Here is a 7,108-nt window from a genome sequence, read left to right on the forward strand (position 1 = left end):
GTTAGAGACCGTACAGTGAGGAACTTATTCTCGCATGAACTCCAATTATGAATAATGAAACTGTTATACTTAAAAAAAATATTGCATACTGTAATCCATGTACCTTCCTGTTCCGAGCTTTGTGTTGATAGCAAAACAAGGCATTCCTTTCTTGAAAAGTTGAAGACTCTTCTTTACTTGATGGGTTTTTGCCGTACGATAACCCGTTCACATGGCTACAGTCATCACACAATCATAAATCCACTTTATCCCCTCTTACTGCTCAAGAACAATATTAAATTTTGTAAATGACACGGGTTCTAAACGTTATTCTTCACAGTGGTCAAAATTTTCAATCGTTTGACATTTGTATTTCCAGGAATCGTTTTCTTCATAAATATCAACACTGCCATGTCGGCCATATTTGTGGTCATTGTATTTAGCGGGTCCTACATTTGTGTGTGTTACAGAGTTTATTTACAGGTCCTACTGGCCTCTTCACGAGGTTACGGTAGCCCGACCTGCCCCTGTGACCTCTCAGGGGAAAAAGATTAATTTTAGAGCCAAAGTAGGTCAAATTTACCCCGGCTTCCCGGGTATTCGCCAAATACTTTAATTTTTATAAGTTCCGTGCACGTTGGCCAATGAGACCTTAATGTGCTATCTACCTAAAGGTGGTGATGAGGTGCGGATCACGCCGAGTGTCCCGCACATTACTAATGTGCAAGACACTCAACGCGACCCACATCCCAACACCACCCGGTACGTAAGACCCGGAACACACACACGTATCGCTCTCACACCCCCACTCATTACGGGTGGCGCGTATGAGAGCGCCACGCCCGTGTGTTCCGGGTTCCTTGGTGGTGATCTGTGTATGGTTGTGTATAGTGTGTGGTATGTGATTGTTGTGCATTTGTCTGGAGCAGAAGAGGAGGTGTCTGTCGGTTATTTACAGTCGTCGGTCAGTCGTGAAGGGTTGTATATTGTTGCAGTTCCCAGATCGCAGAACCCGCCGCCCCCGCACAAGCGCATCCACGCCGAGCGAGCCCGAGCCCCCCCCCCCCCCGGCGCCCGCATACGGCCCCGGCCCGAGCACCCACCCGCTGGAGACCCCCGAGACAAGCACCCTCATCCACCCACTCGCTGCGCGCGACAACAAATCAGTCAAGAACCAACCATGGAGCCCCCCAAAGTCCCACCTAGAGCCACCATCGTTCTTCCCCACCCGCCTGCCAAACATCCAGACCATGTATCAAGCTGGGATGTATTAATTTTGTAGTTATGTTGTATTTGCTATTATAATTGGATAGGTAAAGTAAATAAATGATCTAAAAACGCCGTTGGTATATCATATGATTTATTTATGTTTGATATTAATTTGTAAAACTCATAGTATTATAGATTATGTCCTGTATTCTAGCTTTCATTTACCCAAGTGTGGTTGTTGTGCTCTCCGCCCCATGAGAGGTGTTAGTGGGGGTTCGAGCAGGATACAGGAAACGCCCCGATTCCAGAGGCGCCCCTGGTTCTTTTAAGTGCCCGGTGTATAGCACCGATACACTGCACCCCCGTTTAACGTCCCTCGCGGAGGACATATTAGTACATAGTGTTAGTATTGGTACTTATATACATGTGAAGTTCTGCTGTCTTGTGTCATAACTTGCGGTAACGTGGGCTCTCTCTGTTGCTATTTGGTATATAGTTTGGATGTTATTGCGAAGGGCAGGCTAGTTTTTGAAAGATCATGTATTTGATGTTAGAAGAAGGGGACTATGTTTGTTAGATTGGGCCGAGATGACTAGTTCGTTGGGGGGTAGACAATCTCTTTGTAAATTCTTTCTTATTGATGTGTTAAGTGTCTTGTGAGACTGTGGTGTTGTAAGGGCCAGACTAGTTTTGATAGGTCATTTATTTGATGAAAGAAGAGAGGGGCTGAGTTTGAGTAAATTTGGTATTAGGGAGAGCGCACACGTTAGTGTTTCTGGTTATAAAAGCAAAGACAGCATTCCTATGTGTTTGTGTAATATGCCAGGTTAGTATCGTGGTCTGGTCTAGGGCATGTCGAGCTAAGGGTTCGATCCGGCTACATAGGAACATATAATGGTTAGTGTACAAATGAACTGCAAACAGTCATTCTTTTCAGTATCTTTCAAGAGGGACGGCATGTAGCGTCTCTCGCTGAGGACATATTAGTATATAGTGTTAGTATTGGTACATATACAGATCTGTTTTTATTTTTATCAAGCGTACCTATCCGTCATTGATTCTGATAGCGTGCCCTTAGGGTTAAATTGCGTTTATGTTATACGGTCGCGGTTGTTAACGAGACAGGCGGCCGATACATTTCATGATTTGGTTGACAGTTATATTCGGTACCGTAATCCCTTCCGTCGTTTTATTAAGAGAGTGTTGTCGTTGTTTTACTGGGTTATAATGTGTAGCTTGTCAGCCCTTGCCCGTCCGTGGCGTCGTCACAGGGCACAGACCAGGGGGCCCCACTGACACACAGGTGTGACCCGTTAGCTATGCCCTGCGACGGAGTAACTATAGGTCGGTTGTCATATCCGCGTTATGCTCAGGCCGTGATAATACCGTAGGTTCACTCTGTGCGGGCCCGGACGAGCGGCCCCATTGACACACAGAAGTGACCCGTCATCCGTGCCTGCACAGAGGGCTCCCTCATGGCTATAGTCCACGGACGGGGTCCGGCAGACAGGGTTAATGTTATGTAGTTACCTAGATGTGTTTTTAGTCCGGCACCGGAACGCGCTTTATTCGCACTTTTGTAAGTTACGCGATTTGTTTTTACGCATATTTTTGCTATTTCGGAAGCCTAAGAAAATGATTTATGCAAGAAGGTTCTGGATTGGTTAGTATGCCCTACTGTATCGCTTTATTTTATAGATTAAGGGCAGGTATGCATCTATGCACCCTTAATTTTAACAGAACAGATTGTGTGACGCTAAATGGTTGAAGTTTCGAGCGTTTGTGGGGTATTTCCATGTTTTATATTGCAAGGGAGGTAATTCTAAGCCGTTAAGGTTCCAAAATGAGTATTTTTCCTATATTTGTGTTTGTTTTCAAGTCGATGGTGAGTTGAAAAATAAATTACTATTAGTATTAAGTAAAAATGGATATTGGAACAGATATAAGGTGTTCATATACATGGTCGTTTAATGCGATTTGCCTTATATCTTGCTTTTGCAAGGGAAATAATTGAATTACGCAAAAATCGTAAAAATAGTCCTTTCCGTACATATTTATGTTTGTTGTGCAATATATATGGGAATTAAACCTTAAGTTACTATTAGTATGAGGACGAAGAGATATTGTTACGGATATATGATGTATGTATAAAATCTTGGGATAAATCGATATATATATTATACTATTATAATATTTTCCCTTCTTTGCGACGTCTCCCGCATCATCGCGGCGTCCCACCCGGGACTCCCGCTTTCAAAAGTTACAAGGGTCTTAGGTTAAATATTAAGGTAGTTCAGGAAACAATGTATCTAGTGTATTTTATTTTCATAAGGCGTACGCAGTGGAAGCTCGCTTAGCGGGGTATTTTAACTGTATGTTTAATGTGCGATGTATTTAGTGTATTTATATTTTATTCAGCTAAACGTGTAGACGTACAAACTGTAATATTTATATTTTATTTTAATAAGGCATACGCAGAGGAAGCTCGCTTAGCGGAGTATTTTAACTGTTTGTCTAATGTGCGATGTAATTAGTGTATTTATATTTTATTCAGATATCCCGTATCTCGCAAGAATTTAAAAACATGTTGTCTTATAACGGATCCGATCTTGTTCGGAGGCATTAACAGTAGGCGGCGATCAATTTTTACAGAGATATTGTTATATGCTGCTATTATACCTGCACTTAGTTCTAGTCTTTGGGCCGCGTGATGAGGGCATATGAAGAATAAATGTTCGAAGGTGTCTGGGACACTGCATTTGGGGCACAGAACAGTTTCATAGCAATCACCGTGTAACCTAGTCACCCCTAAGCGCATACGCGTATATGCCCTATCTTCTTGCTTAATGGGGCTATAGATATGGATCTTATGGCTGGGGTTAGTGATAAGTGGTAAATCATGCTCAGTGCAGTATTATGACCATTTGTAGTCCTGTTCAGTGTACGCTTTTTGGTTGATAATGGCTATAATTTCGCGTGCGCTGGGTTTTAGCTCAGAGAGTAGGCCGTCTTGGGATCCTAACTTGGCAAGTTTATCTGCGTATTCATTGCCCTGGATGCCTACATGACTAGGTATCCATATTAGTTTAAGAGATATGTTTTTATTAGTCAGTTTTGTGATACCTTAGAGCTGCGTATATCAAATCTGGTCGCGTATTCGAGGAACCTGCGTGTAGTGCTTGCAATGCGCTAAGAGAGTCAGGGTCCTACATTTAGTATTTCATAGCGTATTTATAGAATATTCTTAGTTTTCCGCGCAGTCCAGCGTTCGGAGTGACGGACATGTACGAAAGAATGCGATATTGCACGAAGTTCATTAGAGCGCTAATACCTTTAAAAAATGTATCAGAACAAATTCTTTGTACTGTCTCCGTAGACACTCGTATATTTTCGGCCTAGACCGTCAAGTGAGGAACTTATTCTCGCATGAATATGCAAACAATAATAAAAACTATGCCGTACCCAATGCTTAGGAATTTTGCTTCAATAATATTTTTTTACACGTTTTATGACACTGTCATGTTATATAGTGATGTTCTGTATTCACAATGCGGGTTATGGGGAACTTCTTTGCAGGGATCTATTTGTTTGTATAGGTCCCTCTTCTTTGATTGCGCATGAATGACCGCCAAGTGGTAAATCGGACTTTTCCAAATTCATTCATTCGTGGTTGTTTTGGCAGCCAGCCAAGTCAGCTTATCTAATAAAAACGGTTCGAGTACTATGGCATAGGGGCTTCGCCCCATGCCAAAAACTTAAGCGTTATAAGCTTATTTTTTCACAAATAAAATATAAAATAAAAGGTGTTATATTTTAACAATTATACATGACTAGTATAATTTATTTAGGTATAGCATCATTAGAGTGAGAGAAAAACAGTAAAACAAACATGCATTTAACTACATGTTTGTCGTAAGATCAATTATGTGTACACGAATGAAGATACTATTTTGTTACTCATTGATAAACTATAGACAGTAATGGTTTAGTAAATAATGTTATTTCGAAGAAATTGTTATTTCGAAGAAATGTTTCAGTAACAGCATTGGCATGCGTTTCTTTCTGACTATACTATACATAACATAACCGATACAATAACAACTTTATTTTTTGTGCGATACCCTATTTGTTTTCGGATTATTACTAAAATATCATTAAAAAGGCCCTAAATAATGATGTTAAGATGGTTTGTTTGTTGTTTTTGATCTCAAAGATTCAAATACGACTTACAAAACTTTAAAACTGGATAAAAAAAAATAAGTGACTGTTTCTGGAATAGACTTCCTGCCGTTGTTTATCCGGGTAAATATATATCCAACGTTGACTGTGAATTTCCGCATTTTACTCTACGCCAGTTTAACCAAGATTATAATGTTTATTTACTATCAACAAAGAAAGCAATGGTTACACTGTACGGACTTTAAAAACTTGTTGTACATAGTTAACGATATAATTGTGAGGGGTAAGTGCCTTTTTCGCCTGAAATAGTTACACAGAAAACAAGTTTACATATGTTTTAGTTCACTTCAATACACAAAAAATAATAGCGAGTGCAGTTGACGGCTCGCTTATTCACATTTCGTGTCAAATAAAGTCGAACTCATTTGAAAGTATATCTCCTTACGACTTCACATTTACTTGAAAAATGAACAGAAAATATGCGTAATCATTATGCTTTATTGTCTTTCGTAGAATTAGTTTAACAGATGGCGCAAAATTATAGTGTAACGTCTTTTCAAACCTTCAATTAAGGAACGTAGACTGGTTTAACGTTTGTAAGATTCGTTGCGAACGTGTTTACAAAACGTTCGTATGAATTGGCATAAAAAGTTAAATAAGTTTTGTTTATGTAACGGACCCAGTGTGTTTGTCGTCAGCAGTGGGGAAGTGTTGTTAATGACCCTTGATGGTATAATATTGCGAAAGTATTGATTTACGTTAAAGACAATACGTGTCTGCAATAGCAGGCTTGTGTAATTTAAGTTTGTTTTATGAAATTGACAATAACTACATGTAAAGTTGAGTTGATGCTTTGGATGATTTGTCGAAATTTAGTTAACGAATAATGCAACAATAATTCCAAGAGTAGCGTATACAATTGATATATAATTGATATGACCATCAGTGATATAGATAATCGATTGAAAGCAGCAAATCTTATTCAACACTACAGTTAAAATATAACAAATTATATATTTTTTAAATGATCGAATTTTCTTTCACCAATAATACTGTATTTTCTCTAGCAAATAAATAAAGATCCATACGCTAACAGTCAATGCTGGTATACCGTCCAACTTAATGTCGTGAATAGTACAAACTAACGGCAAATATACAACCTACCGATTTGTAGTCATATATGGCTAATTAATCCGTTGTTCATACTGTGCAAAGTTTATAAGTTTTAGTTTATTAGTTGCAAATCAACCCTCCACATTAAACCCAAGAACCTAAAAAGTTAATAGTTTCATACTTCTGTATGCAATATCTAATCATTTTCTATGATATTAACGTTTTGAGATGAACAAATGTTTAAGAACATGTGTTAAACTTTCGCGAAACATGTATGGTTGTGTTTTTTGTAATTAAAATAGTATCGTATATAATTATAAATGCAACAAGTTAGGTAAGTACCCACTTATGCATACGATAATAATATTGTTTTTGAAACGGCAAAATGTTTCCGTAAAAGATTTTATTATTCCTTGGTAATTTGTGCGAAACGTTTGAAGAAAAAGTCTCAACGTTATGATTTTACTCTTGAGTGAATAAGACCATGTTTTTGCGAACACTATGGTTATGTTCATGAAACGTACGGAAATTTATAAGGAAATGTGTTCATTTATAATAATAGTATCAGATTATCTTATTCCTAAGTTTGCCAATGATGTTATTTATAGTTATCAACCAGCTTCCAGCT

General features: G+C 38.7%; 1 protein-coding gene across 2 annotated transcripts in view; it reads left to right on the forward strand.

Annotated features, from left to right (window-relative positions):
• Nucleotides 1–7,108, forward strand: part of LOC127836235 (uncharacterized) — a 478,549-nt gene that overhangs the window by 302,847 nt on the left and 168,594 nt on the right. The gene's annotated exons all lie outside the window — the stretch shown is intronic.

The sequence above is a fragment of the Dreissena polymorpha genome, chromosome 6 (assembly GCF_020536995.1).
Source record: "Dreissena polymorpha isolate Duluth1 chromosome 6, UMN_Dpol_1.0, whole genome shotgun sequence".
NCBI lineage: Eukaryota > Metazoa > Mollusca > Bivalvia > Myida > Dreissenidae > Dreissena > Dreissena polymorpha.